Raw genomic sequence first — 15,361 nt, 5'->3', positions numbered from 1 at the left:
AGATGCCCTTTCTAGGAGTTTTGACCCGGACTCTCCTGGTAATTCTGAACCCACAGGTATCCTTAGGGAGGGAGTAATTTTGTCGGCCGTTTCTCCTGATCTGCGGCGGTCCTTGCAAGAGTTTCAGGCGGATAGACCGGATCGTTGTCCGCCTGATAGACTGTTTGTTCCGGATGATTGGACCAGCAGAGTCATCTCTGAGGTACATTCTTCTGCATTGGTAGGTCATCCCGGAATTTTTGGTACCAGGGATTTGGTGGCAAGATCCTTCTGGTGGCCTTCCCTGTCACGAGATGTGCGAGTCTTTGTGCAGTCATGTGACGTTTGTGCTCGGGCCAAGTCTTGTAGTTCTCGGGCTAGCGGACTGCTGTTGCCCTTGCCTATTCCTAAGAGGCCTTGGACACACATCTCGATGGATTTTATTTCAGATCTGCCTGTTTCCCAGAAGATGTCTGTCATCTGGGTGGTCTGTGACCGTTTCTCTAAAATGGTCCATTTGGTTCCTCTGCCCAAGTTGCCTTCTTCTTCTGAGTTGGTTCCTCTGTTTTTTCAGAATGTTGTCCGATTGCACGGTATTCCTGAGAATATTGTTTCTGACAGAGGTACCCAGTTTGTGTCTAGATTTTGGCGGGCATTCTGTGCTAGGATGGGCATAGATTTGTCTTTTTCATCTGCTTTTCACCCTCAGACTAATGGCCAGACCGAGCGGACTAATCAGACCCTTGAGACATATCTGAGGTGTTTTGTCTCTGCTGACCAGGATGATTGGGTTGCTTTTTTGCCATTGGCAGAGTTCGCCCTCAATAATCGGGCCAGTTCTTCCACCTTGGTGTCCCCGTTTTTCTGTAATTCGGGGTTTCACCCTCGATTTTCCTCCGGTCAGGTGGAATCCTCGGATTGTCCTGGAGTGGATGCGGTGGTGGAGAGATTGCATCACATCTGGGGGCAGGTTATGGACAATTTGAAGTTGTCCCAGGAGAAGACTCAGCGTTTTGCCAACCGTCATCGTCGTGTTGGTTCTCGGCTTTGTGTTGGAGATTTAGTGTGGTTGTCTTCTCGTTTTGTCCCTATGAGGGTCTCTTCTCCTAAGTTTAAGCCTCGGTTCATCGGCCCTTATAGAATATTGGAGATTCTTAATCCTGTTTCTTTCCGTTTGGACCTCCCTGCGTCCTTTTCCATTCATAACGTTTTTCATCGGTCGTTATTGCGCAGGTATGAGGTACCTGTTGTACCTTCAGTTGAGCCTCCTGCTCCGGTGTTGGTTGAGGGTGAGTTGGAGTACGTTGTGGAGAAAATTTTGGACTCTCGTGTTTCCAGACGGAAACTCCAGTATCTGGTCAACTGGAAGGGTTACGGCCAGGAGGATAATTCTTGGGTCAATGCATCTGATGTTCATGCTTCTGATCTTGTTCGTGCCTTCCATAGGGCTCATCCTGGTCGCCCTGGTGGATCTGGTGAGGGTTCGGTGCCCCCTCCTTGAGGGGGGGGTACTGTTGTGAATTTGGATTCTGGGCTCCCCCGGTGGCCGCTTGTGGAATTGGACTTGTCATCCTCTTTCCTGTTTCACCTGGTTCCATCAGTAGTGGGTGTCGCTATTTAAGCTCATTTCTCTGGTGGTTTCTTGCCGGTCAACAATGTTATCTGATGCCTCTCAGTGCTTGTTCCTGCTTCTAGACAACTACTAGATAAGTTGGACTTTTGTCCATGTTTTGTTTTGCCTATTTGTTCCAGTTCACAGCTGAAGTTTTGTTACTGTGTCTGGAAAGCTCTCGTTGATCAGGGATTGCTACTCTGGCGTTATGAGTTAATGCCAGAGTTTAAGGTAATCTCTGGATGGTGTTTTGTTAGTGTTTTTCTGCTGACCATGAAAGTATACTATCTGTCTTCTGCTATCTAGTAAGCGGACCTCAAATTTGCTAAGACTATTTTCCTGCTGCGTTTGTTGTTTCATCTGAACTCACCGTCATTATATGTGGGGGGCTACTGTCTTCTTTGGAATATTTCTCTAGAGGTGAGCCAGGTCTTATATTTCCCTCTGCTAGCTATTTAGGTCTTAGGCCAGAGCTGGGCATCTAGCGATAATTAGGAAATGCTACCTGGCTATTTCTAGTTGCGCGGCAGGCTTAGTTCATGGTCAGTATAGTTCCATCTTCCGAGAGCTTGTCCCTCTATAGGCTTGCTATGATCTCTGCCTGCAGAGATCATGACAACGTGCATTTAAGTAAAAAAATGGACCTAAGGTGTCTTAAATTAAGGCCTAATAGAGCCTCAAATTAAGAAGTTAATATTGAGTCTTTGATATGGACCACATAAATTTAAATACAACATAGTTGCAAAACATTACTGTGAAACCTGCCTACGGCTGTGTACACTCTATATTTTGAACCAGTTAAACCTTTAAATGAACCCAAAAAGAAGAGACTACAATTTTCAATTACACTTCTACTACTTTAGGTTGTTTTCCTGACTTACTGAAAAATAAAAAAAAGTATTCAAAAACCACGAGAAGTGAACTTGATCTAATGTACAGTAAAGAAGCTTTCAAAGATTGCATTTCCAACCAAACCATATAGTATTTTGGAACCAAAACACCCATATGACCCATAAAATGAGACCAGACCTGGAATATAAATGGCATATGAAAGTTGGGCCCGCTATTACAAATATAAAATTGGTCTTCGCAGATTAAAGCTATGCTTAGACTAATTCTGTAAGGCTGCATTTTGTTAGAGCCAATGACTCAGGTGAAATATTTTGGTTTCTGGTAATGTTGATGGTTCTGTTTCCTATAGTAGCAAAACAATGATGATAAATCAACTGATCAGTGTGAACTTGGCTTAAGAACCCTTTAATACTAGGGTATAACACTAGAAATTCCCATACATGTACAGTACATTATGGACAGGCAAAGTGTGCCAGGTGGTCATGAGTTGGGTTCTCTTCCACCCATTGATATCCATATATTGATATCTACTACTCAGACAACCCCTTTTGCAATTGCTATATTTGTAACAAAATAACGCTTATACTCTGGTGTTGGAGACTGCACTGTCTTTTCTGGTAATCACATGACATTTTTTTTGCCACACAATCCCTGCAGCTAATCAGTGCTGACTTCACACTTCCCACCTTCAGATGAATCACATTACTCCAGAGGAAGTTAGAGACCAGCACCTCTTACTTTATAAAATATGTGTGTGATTTGTGAAGCCATCACTGACTGGTCACAGGGATTGCGTGACATAATGTCACATGATCCCCAAGACAGCTAGTCCCAACACTGCTGGAATGGCACCCAGCAGTGGAGGGGAGTATAAGTGTTACGATTTTATGAGGGGAAAACACAAGGGGTTGTGCAACCAGTGGACAAATGGTTTCGAAAATGGGCAGGCTGTGCGTGTCAGTGTTCTTTACCCCTAATGTAAAAATGTGCTATTATGTCGTTAACTTAATAATATGCAATATGCTTATAGAAAAAGTTCATTTAAAGTTTCCACACTTTAGAAAAAAAGGAGAATTGTTTGCTATTTTGGATTTACAGAGAGATTTTTCAAAGCATCCAGTTAACGTTTAATGTTATCAAAATGAAATATTAACCAACACTACAAATGTATTTGTAATGCACAAGACCTGACCTCAATCAAATCAGCCGAATTGAGAAGTTGTTCTCCGTGCCGTAGCTTAATTGCCTCTTTGACCTCTATTACTGTTTAGCTTACCAGAGGAAGCCCCAGAAGAAATTTGAAATAAACCATATACATCATATGTCAAGGTAATTTTAATTCATAAAAGCAAACAAATGTGCATCAGATTTACTGAAGTAGCTTTTGGTGACAACCTTATTGGTGGTTTTTGACAAGTCTCTCTTGACCCCATTTAGAAAGTAATCTCTGGTCTTTGCTGTGCAACACACTCAGATTATGACAGGTTATTTTGAAGTTTCTTTTCAGAAAAAAATAAACCGGACCTGACAAATTACCATCGCAGACTAACACCCACAGATGGGAAAGTTGAATCATTTAAAAAAAATTAAAAAATGAGTTGCTACATATTAAAAAGAATTTAATGATAGTGGTATATGTTTTATGGCATCATTTAGACTAGGTTCACATTGTATTGAAATATTACTTCTATATAATTTGAAAGTTTTAAAGTGTGATTCCTAAGAAAGTAAGTTATCCCCTCTATATAGAATTTGGTAGTAATTTACTGGGCCCTGTCACAGCTCAGATACTGAGAACAGACACTAGACACATCTGTCATATGTTGAGAAAATCACTTGATTGTAAATAAACCAATTTCATTTACAATTTTCCAATTTGAATGGATTCTAGCAATTTCAAATTTTGGGGAAATTTTTATTGCTTGAGTCCAGTTGCTTGCCATTTTACTGGATTCATATTGGCCGCGAACTGACTCTCTCCTCACTCCCTAAGGCATTTGATCTGGGTGTAACCTCTTCTCTTCCCTGTTCACAGGTGCTTCCAGCACATATAGCCCAAAATCCATTTCATGTCAAAAGAAATCTGGAAAAAGTGAAATACATCATTTGTCAAGTATTTTAGTTCATAAAAAGAAACAAAACTGCATCAGATTTACATGACATCTTAACATCCGTTAGCCCACGCGATCACATGTGGAGTCTTGACTTAATGGGGTGTTGTACATCATGGCGGTGAAGAGTGAAGATCAGAGCAGGAGTTGGTGACTTAAGGAAAGAGCAGAGGAATTGCAGTGAATGCCAATTAATCTATTACCAGTTCATCCATATGTTATGCTTTAGGGTTGACATTTTAATAAGAATTTGGCCAAATTTTATTTGCATCACATAACTTCAATGCAAATCATATTTTCTGACCAAATTTAAGTGAACCTACCAAATTAAATTTTTTGCAGATACATTCATCTCTAGTGCATATGCTAAGTACAGATATACATCTAACAATGCTTAATGCATTCTCTATTACAGTTCTTTTTTTATATAAACAGTTCAGTCTACAGGAGATCTCCAAAATGAACAGAATATAATGGAAATTTTAAATAAACCAATCAAACAAAAAAAGGACTTTTACTGGATTTCCTACTGCACTGGTTATGGAACATATTTTTTTTTCTTCTGTGCTACTTCATTTCAAAGTTATTCTCCTGGGAAACATCTTACGAGAGAATCACACCATCATGTTTTTTCAAAGCCGTCTTAATGCCACTTATTTTGAAATGCAGACATAACATTTATTTAAGAGGACCTTTCAATGGATTTTCTAATTTAACCCCTTCATGACTGAAGCTTTTTTCGTTTTTTGCTCCTTTCCTTCCCAGAGCCATAACTTTTTTTTTCCGGCAATATGGCCATGTGATGGCTTATTTTTTGCGGGACGAGCTGTACTTTTAAATGACCTCATTGGTTTTACCATGCCATGTACTAGAAAATGAGAAAAAAATTCCAAGTGTGGTGAAATTGTAAAAAAGTGCAATCCCACACTTGTTTTTTGTTTGGCTTTTTTGCTAGGTTCACTTAATGCTAAAGCTGACCTACCATTGTGATTCTCCAGGTCATTATGAGTTCATAGACACCAAGCATGTTTAGGTTCTTTTTTGTCTAAGTGGTGAAAAAAATTCCAAACTTTGCTAAAAAAAAAGAAAAAATAGCAACACTGGGTGGCGCTCATAGCAATCTGGCATTGACAACAATAGAGGTCTCAAGGAGACCTCTGGTTGTCATGCCAACAAACTGATGACCCCTATTACATGATGGGTGTCACCAGTGCATGTATTTTGGGCCCAATGGCCGGAAGCGCTATTTAAATGCCGCTGCCAGAGTTTGACAGCAGCATTTAAGTAGTTTATAGCCGTGGGTGGATCGCGATTCTACCCGCAGCTATTGCAGGCACATGTTAGATGTTCAAAACAGGGGTTCACCACCAGAGCTCACATCAGAGCGGGGGATACCGACATCGGCATACTATTATCCCAGATGTCAGTAAGGGGTTAAACTATCTACTCAAATTGATGCTGCTTCTTTGATTCTGGTGCATTTTTTTTGCTTTGTGCCCCACCATTCCAAAGTTATGCACATGGTAATGAAGGTGCAATTTTCCCTCTAACCAACTAAACATATATCATAAAACTTCTCTGTTGTGGCTGCCCTGTTCTCAATGGCTGGCATCAAAGGAGAAAAAGTGAAGACTCACAAAGTAGCTCTGTTGTTTACACCCAGTTGTTTGAATGGAAAACTGGCACCTTTACTGCTGGGGTGGCATAACTGAAAAGGAGGGATACAGAGGAAAAAAAACTGGGCTAGAATCAGTGGAGCAGCACCAGTTTGAGGAGGTGATCAGTTTGAATGAAAAATCGAGTAACAGGCCCTCTTAAAGAAATGTTACATCTGCATTTCCAAAAAAGTGGCACAAGACTAACAGCCTTGAAAAAACATGATTTTGTAATAATCTATCATCACTAGTGTTGAGCGATACCGTCCGATACTTGAAAGTATCGGTATCGGAAAGTATCGGCCGATACCGTCACAGTATCGGAATCCAATCCGATACCGATACCCGATACCAATACAAGTCAATGGGACTCATGTATCGGACGGTATCCCTGATGGTTCCCAGGGTCTGAAGGAGAGGAAACTCTCCTTCAGGCCCTGGGAACCATATAAATGTGTAAAAGAAAGAATTAAAATAAAAAATATCGCTATACTCACCTGTCCGACGCAGCCGGGACTTCAGCGAGGGAACCGGCAGCGTTGTTTGTTTAAAAATCGCGCTATTACTTGGTTACGTGAATTCCCGGCTTGTGATTGGTCAGGTCGGCCATGTTGCCGGGACGCGGACCAATCACAGCAAGCCGTGACGAAATTACGTCACGGCTTGCTGTGATTGGTCCGCGTCCCGGCAATATGGCCGCCCTGACCAATCACAAGCCGGGACGTCACGGGAGGCTGGACACGCGCTCATTTTAAAATGGGCGCGTGTCCAGCCTCCCGTGACGTCACGGCTTGTGATTGGTTGCGCCGCGATCAACCAATCACAAGCCGGGAGGCTGGACGCGCTCATTTTGAAATGGGCGCGTGTCCAGCCTCCCGTGATGTCCCGGCTTGTGATTGGTTGCGCCGCGATCAACCAATCACAAGCCGGGAGGCTGGACGCGCTCATTTTGAAATGGGCGCGTGTCCAGCCTCCCGGCTTGTGATTGGTTGACCGCGACGCAACCAATCACAAGCCGTGACGTCACGGGAGGCTGGACACGCGCCCTTTTTAAAATGAGCGCGTTTCCAGCCTCCCGTGACGTCACGGCTTGTGATTGGTTAATGGCGGCCATGTTGCCGGGACGCGGACCAATCACAGCAAGCCGTGACGTATTTTCGTCACGGCTTGCTGTGATTGGTCCGCGGCCCGGCAACATGGCCGCCCTGACCAATCACAAGCCGGGACTTCGCGTAACCATGTAAAAGCGGGAATTTTAAACAAACAACGCTGCCGGTTCCTGCGCTGAGGTCCCGGCTGCGTCGGACAGGTGAGTATAGCGATATTTTTTATTTTAATTCTCTATTTTACACATTTTAACATTAATGTTGTTCCAATACCCGATACCCGATACCACAAGAGTATCGGAATCCCGGTATCGGAATTCCGATACAGCAAGTATCGGCCGATACCCGATACTTGCAGCATCGGAATGCTCAACACTAATCATCACCATTCACCAATGTACCAATAGACTTTGCAAATCTGAAATGCTGAACTGATTAATTTCCTAACATCTGTAGTGGGTTCTTTTTTTAACTACTGAAATTATATAATTTTAACTACGTCATGCAGTCCACAGTAGGACAAGCTTATTGTATTTGGTTTTATTCAACTATTTTTGGTCTCAATGGAGGGTGTACATATTTGTATTCAGTGATGTTCCTAAGGTGATAATGGCTACTGTTAGTTGTGACAATGTCTGTAATCCGTGCGTGCTGTTTGGTACCAAGGTTATTTGGCTAAGATCAAGTGTGGAATCTTTCAAAAAATGGAGGCTTTTGCCTAGGGATGCCCCAGTAGATTGATACATCATGCACACTGGGTACAATCTGCTGGGCAGTACATAGGTGGCTCATATAGTCATCCGGTGGATACACTGGACCTCCAAGTTCAAAGGCATTAGGTTAGGAAAGTTTGAAAGCATGAGGCGTGAAGTTCCCCCTGAAGTGGTGACTATGTTGTGCCTTAATCCACTTGGCCTGGGAAACCCACTTGAATTAGGTCACATTGCACAAGCAATTCAAGTGTTCACACTTATTTGTGCGCACACCCTTTTCTGGGATTTTTGGCTAGGATGGGGAAGTTTATAAATTCTGGCTAGTGTCACACTAGAAAACCATTATTTTATTTGTTTTTCATTGTGTGTCACCCTATCACTATGTGTCAGTCACTAGAACATTTCAGGCCGCAGTTCCCTCCTGAGTGGTCTAGGGAGGACCTGACCCCTAGCTTTCCTCTCTAAGGAGGGGAGCCAACCAATGATGACTCTTAGTTCATGCTTGAGTGGCAGCCCAGGCAGATGCTAGGCACAAGATTGAGTTTTCAAAATAAGAAAAAAGTGAACTGCACCAGTGGAACACTTTAACCACACGTGGGGATGATTGATCCTGTTTTTCTGAAATCAAACGGGTTTTCAACAACTGATGTTTAGTTATCAGTTTGAAAAATGACATATATACTGTATACATTGAGTATTAGAAAAGAAGAAATGCAGCACTCACCAAGTTGAATTAATTTCGTAATCCTTTATTTCACCATGTGAGGCATGGGCAGTGTAATGGACATGCAGGTCAAGGAGGCATGCCGGGGGAGAAAAGATGGACTAGGGCCATTCTGCATGCGATTGCTTCAATGGGTCCAGGTCAACTTGGTGAGTGGCACATTTCTTCTTTTTGAATATACAAGATTGAGTTTCCCTTGGTTTTGGCTAGGGGATGCTATTTGCCCCTGACCCTTGCTGTGACCTCTGGCTCGGAGGGATGGGGACCAGTTTGTGGGGCTCTCCTCCTAATGGAGAGGTCTACGAGACAGCTCATTTTAGTGCACTTTTTTGTGGCACCATTTAGTCACTATTTTAGCGCACTCGGGTTTAGAGCATGAACTAGTGCTTTAAAAAAAATAATAATAATTTGTGTCAAGGTCCTTTCCGCCCTCAGCCCATTGGTAGTAGCTCCCTTTACCTGTATGGTGACTCTGAATCTCTCAGATTACAAAGTGGCCATCACATCTTGTTTGTTTATGATATAACAAGCTGTAATTTATAAGAAAAATATGTAAAAACAAATATTTAAATGTCTTTTAAAATTTAAACTTTAAGTATCCATTATAATTTCCAATATTTATATTTTATAGTAAAATACAATTCCAACAAGGTAACATTCTATCAAATCTATAAAACTGTTAGATGGAAGTCAGCCACTTTCCACAATCCCACATCTAAGTCGGACTTATGCTCTTTGCGCTGCTATGTGATGAAAAATAAAAATCAATAAATATAATAATAATACAAAAAGGGTTTTGATATCTTGCTCTCTAGAGCTTGTAAACCTTGCAGATTTAAATTGTTTCAGGGCACATGTAGCTTTATTGTAGACTATGATTTAATTTCAGGTTTCAACAAATAAGAGTTTTTCTTACATACAATGAAATACTGGAAAGACTTCTCTCAGTACTGGTGATGGTAAAGAATATTGTCTATTCTTAAAAAGAAGCTATCATCAGAAGATACCTATTAATCAAATCAAGATTTTTTGTTAAAATAAATCAATTTTGTTTTTATTTTATCAATGTTTATTTTTTTATTTACATAGCACAAACTGTAATAAAAAATATAGAAATCCTGCAATTTTCACACTCGACACTTACTTTTAAGCAATACTTAAACAGGAAATAACATATGTAGACTGCAACAATAGTCAAAGCACAAGCTTAGCTTCTGTATTGAAGTAGAACCAAAATAAATGAACTGGTATGCATGCAATGTGTAGGAGCATGTTCACACTGACCATTAAACAAACAAACAAAAACAAAGATTGAAACAAAATGAGCATATACTCTGCTGTAAGTTAGTAAAAAGTAATAGTGCATAACATAGTGTACTTAGAAAAGAGACTCCCTGTTTCTACATAGAGTAGAGAAAAGAGAAGAATTAGCTGGGTAGAAAGGCAAAATGAGAAATTGGAAGTACACAGTGCTATGTAATATGATGACTGCAATATATTAATGGGATACACACTTTGAAGGGAAGAGTGCTTCTTTAAATAATTTCACCACTCTACTATTTATCTTGTCCACTCATGATCCCATTCCAACCCTTTTTTACTGCTTCTCCCTCTCTTCCTTCCTAGCAACTTGTGAAATCTTGTACTTTTTACAAGCAGTGCCGTGGCTCACTCTTTTTGAGCTAGGCATTTCATTTATATAGCTTCTTATGGCCGGATACCTGAACATTTAGACCCCTATCCTCCTCTGCCCTTATCTATATTGACGTTGTCTGACACAAAGTGAGCTTTTAGTATTGGAAGATATGACAATCCCAGTTGGGGCACACCTTATTGCGGTGGGATGGCTTTCACACTTTTTTTGGTCATAACCAGTGTTTACTAAGTACCGCATGTTATTTATGTTCACTATCACTTTTTACTTACAGCAGAATATATGTTCATTTAGTTTCCATATTGTTTCTTTTAAATAGCTGTAAACTCTCCTTGAATGGACATGAAGTAAGAATCTGAAAAAAAAACACAGTGGCCAATGTGAAATTGCAAGATTGCTAATTTTATTGGTTTTAAATTAAAATGGTGATTAGTGTTGAGTTTAAATTAGGTTACAGGTAGTGTTGAGCGATACCTTCTGATATTTGAAAGTATCGGTATCGGATTGTATCGGCCGATATCCGAAAAATATCGGATATTGCCGATACCAATACCCGATACTAATACAAGTCAATGGGACACAAATATCGGAAGTGCTCCTAGATGGTTCTCAGGGTCTGAAGGAGAGGAAACTCTCCTTCAGGCCCTGGGATCCATATTCATGTGTAAAATAAAGAATAAAAATAAAAAATAGGGATATTCTCACCCTCTGACGCACCCTGGTTGTAACCGCTGCAACCGGCAGCCTCCGTTGCTAAGAATGCAGTGAGTGAAGGACCTTCGATGACGTCGCGGCTTGTGATTGGTTGCGTGACCGCTCACGTGACCGATCACAAGCCATGACATCATCGCAGGTCCTTCACTCGCTCATTCTTAGGAACGGAGGCTGCCGGTTGCAGCGGTCACAACCAGGGCACGTCAGAGGGTGAGTATATCCCTATTTTTTATTTTTATTCTTTATTTTACACATGAATATGGATCCCAGGGCCTGAAGGAGAGTTTCCTCTCCTCCAGACCCTGGGAACCATACACTGGGAACTTCCGATTCCGATTTCCGATATCACAAAAATATCGGAACTCGGTATCGGAATTCTGATACCGCAAATATCGGCCGATACCCGATACTTGCGGTATCGGAATGCTCAACACTAATGGTGATATGAAAAATAAACATAGGGCACAATGGTGGCTCAGTGGTTACCACTAGTGTTGAGCATTCCGATACTGCAAGTATCGGGTATCGGCCGATATTTGCTGTATCGGAATTTCCGATACCGAGATCCGATACTTTTGTGGTATCGGGTATCGGGTATCGCAACAACATTAATGTAATAATGTGTAAAAGAGAGAATTAAAATAAAAAATATTGCTATACTCACCTGTCCGACGCAGCCTGGACCTCAGCGAGGGAACCGGCAGCGTTGTTTGTTTAAATTTCGCGCTTTTACTTGGTTACGTGAAGTCCCGGCTTGTGATTGGTCAGGGCGGCCATGTTGCCGGGACGCGGACCAACCACAGCAAGCCGTGACAAAATTACGTCACTGCTTGCTGTGATTGGTCCGCGTCCCGGCAACATGGCCGCCATTAACCAATCACAAGCTGTGACGTCACGGGAGGCTGGACATGCGCGTATTTTAAAAAGCGCGCGTGTCCAGCCTCCAGTGACGTCCCGGCTTATGATTGGTCACGGCGCCATGTTGCCGGGACGCGGACCAATCACAGCAAGCCGTGACGAAATTACGTCACGGCTTGCTGTGATTGGTCCGCGTCCCGGCAACATGGCCGCCATTAACCAATCACAAGCCGTGACGTCACGGGAGGCTGGACACGCGCGCTTTTTAAAATACGCGCATGTCCAGCCTCCCGTGACGTCACGGCTTGTGATTGGTTAATGGCGGCCATGTTGCCGGGACGCGGACCAATCACAGCAAGCCGTGACGTAATTTCGTCACGGCTTGCTGTGATTGGTCTGCGTCCCGGCAACATGGCCGCCCTGACCAATCACAAGCCGGGACTTCACGTAACCAAGTAAAAGCGCGAATTTTAAACAAACAACGCTGCTGGTTCCCTCGCTGAGGTCCAGGCTGCGTCGGACAGGTGAGTATAGCAATATTTTTTATTTTAATTCTTTATTTTACACATTTATATGGATCCCAGGGCCTGAAGGAGAGTTTCCTCTCCTTCAGACCCTGGGAACCATCAGGAATACCGTCCAATACTTGAGTCCCATTGACTTGTATTGGTATCGGGTATCGGTATCGGATTGGATCCGATACTTTGCCGGTATCGGCCGATACTTTCCGACGGTATCGCTGAACACTAGTTACCACTATTGTTTTGCAGTACTGGGGTCTTGGATTCAAGTCCTAGTAAGGGCAACATTTGCAACGAGTTTGCTTGGTTTTCTTCTGAATACTCTAGCTTCCTCCCACACTCCATAGAAATACTAATAGGGAATATATATTGAAATCACCAATGAGGACAGATATTATTTATTTAAAGTACAGTGGAATTAATAGCAATAAACATGTAAGTAGCATAAATAAATCATTAAATTTTCTGATAACAGATTCACTTTGAAGTGCTTCTGTTTACTGTACACTCCCTGACAGAAGTTATGTCGCTTATCCATGTTATCTAAATAAAAGCTTATAACCTGATGTTAAATTCATCCATTGGTTGTATAAATTATTCTTTTGAAAGCTGAAACCCTCAAAATGTGGTTTAGGTTAAGAAAATAAATTGGCATCAATGCAGAAATATTGATCAGTTAATGGACACAGAGTGGTCAGATTTTGGCAAGACAAAAGTTTTTTCGCCTGGTCATATATTGCACCCAATCCTAGTTTACATCCTCACCTGTGCTCAGTAAATGATTGGTTAACTAGTGTGTGTATAAAAAGAAACCCAGCACCCCAGACCTTCACTTGAACTGCAACTTGAGCTCTGACAACATGCCAAAAATCCACCCTGCGACCAAAGCCTGGCTTATCAAGAGGCTGAATACCAGATCCACTGCATAGGTGGCTGACACCTTTAATGTGTCTCAGCATAAAGTACAAAGAATTAGAAAAAAGATTTGAAGAGACTGGAGATGTGTTTGATAAGCCCAGGTCTGGCAGACCCCACAAGACAACTGATTAGAAAATCCAAAGCAAGCCCCTCTTTCACTGCAGCAGAGCTCCAACAGGCCTGGTCACATCAAGTCCCTGTGTCAACTAGAACAGTTTGTAGGATTCTGTCTCAAAATGGCCTCCATGGTCAAATCAGTGCCCAGAAGCCAGCATTAAACAAAAGGCAAATAAAAAACCGTGTGGCATTTGTAAATTCCCACAGCCTGCTAAACAGATGGACGCTGGAAAAGTGGCAGAAGGTGAATTTCTCTGATGGATCTTCAGTAGAATTACACCACAGCCACTGCAAAAACTGCAGGAGACCTACTGGAGCCCGTATGGATCCAAAACACACCCAGAAAACAGTTAAATTTGGTGGTGGAAAGATCATGGTCTGGTGTTACATTCAGTATGGGGGTGTGCGAAACATTTGCAAGGTGGAAGGCAGTATCAATAGCCTAAAATATCAATAGGTATTAGCTACCTCTTATAGTCCAAATCATAAAAGGGGTCAAATTCTGCAGCAGGATGGTGCTCCATCTCATACATCCAGCTCTACAACAAAGTTCCTCCAGGCAAAAAAGATCAAGGTGCTCAAGGACTGGCCAGCCCAGTCACCAGACATGAACATCATTGAGTATGTTTGGGGTAGGATGAAAGAGGAAGCTTGGAAGACAAAACCAAAGAATCTAGATGAACTCTGGGAGGCATGTAAGACTGCGTTCTTTGCTGTTCCTGATGACTTCATTAATAAATTGTATGAATCACTGTTGAACCGCATGGATGCAGTCCTTCAAGCTCTTGGAAGTCACACAAAATATTAAATATGACTCTAATAGCACCACAACTTCATTCACCAATGTTATGCAACATATATATATTTTAAGTTAGGTATTTGTTTGAATATCACATTACTTTCTGTGGGCGACAAAACTTTTGTCTTGCCAAAATTTGACCATTTTGTGTCCATTAACTAATCAATATTTCTGCATTGATGCCAATTTATTTTCTTAACCTAGACCACATTTTGGATGGTTTCAGCTTTCAAAAGAATAATTTATACAACCAATGGATGAATTTAATGTCAGGTTATAAGCTTTTATTTACATAACATGGATAAGCGACATAACTTCTGTCAGGGAGTGTATATATAAACACTGGCGATAGAGCTAAATGGTCAAGATTACCAGCCAATCCACTCTATACCAAAACATTGATGACTGCATGATTCCAGCCTTCCTGCTGTAGGTGCCCTGTATAATCTGATATTATCTATGGTGAGACCTGGTAGTAAGTTTTCAACTTTTCTGCATCTCTACTAGACATGAGCGAATATGTTTGGAAAATGATTGCCAAACATAAATGGTATAAATATGGTACATTCGGTTTCATGATCGGTTAAACAAGCATTTTTCTTAAAATTGGAAGAAGTCAGTAACATTAGGTAAAAGTATAGGAAAATAATTATGTTGCCACTAAAGTATCTTAAAGTAGATGACAGATAGATTAAAAGCTGGCAATTCTTGTGCCGCATACAGTAAAATCACAGCATGACAGGATAGAATTGAATAGATACAATAAATATTTACTCATAGAATACATAGATATATATAGATGTCAGTGACACACACATGTATACAGTGCCTTGCGAAAGTATTTGGCTCACTGGAACTTTTCAACCTTTTCCCACATATCATGCAAACATAAAGATACCAAATGTAAATTTTTGGTGAATAATCGACAACAAGTGGAACACAATTGTGAAGTTGAATGAAATTTATTGGGTATTTTAAATTTTTGTGGAAATTCAAATACTGAAAAGTGGGGCGTGCAATATTATTCG

The 15,361-nt window shown here is 41.4% G+C and overlaps 1 protein-coding gene and 1 long non-coding RNA gene across 8 annotated transcripts in view; one reads left to right on the top strand and one right to left on the bottom strand.

Moving 5' to 3' along the window:
- The window catches only part of CSMD3 (CUB and Sushi multiple domains 3), a 1,888,113-nt gene that overhangs the window by 559,100 nt on the left and 1,313,652 nt on the right, over positions 1–15,361 (top strand). The window lies entirely within an intron of this gene.
- The window catches only part of LOC143781527 (uncharacterized), a 36,583-nt gene continuing 25,767 nt past the window's right edge, over positions 4,546–15,361 (bottom strand). The window contains exon 3 of the long non-coding RNA XR_013216750.1: positions 4,546–4,708. This is a non-coding gene — a long non-coding RNA (uncharacterized LOC143781527). The remainder of the gene's footprint in view (positions 4,709–15,361) is intronic.

This window comes from Ranitomeya variabilis, chromosome 6 (assembly GCF_051348905.1).
Source record: "Ranitomeya variabilis isolate aRanVar5 chromosome 6, aRanVar5.hap1, whole genome shotgun sequence".
Classification (NCBI taxonomy): domain Eukaryota; kingdom Metazoa; phylum Chordata; class Amphibia; order Anura; family Dendrobatidae; genus Ranitomeya; species Ranitomeya variabilis.
This window is presented reverse-complemented; position numbering and strand designations above follow the sequence as displayed.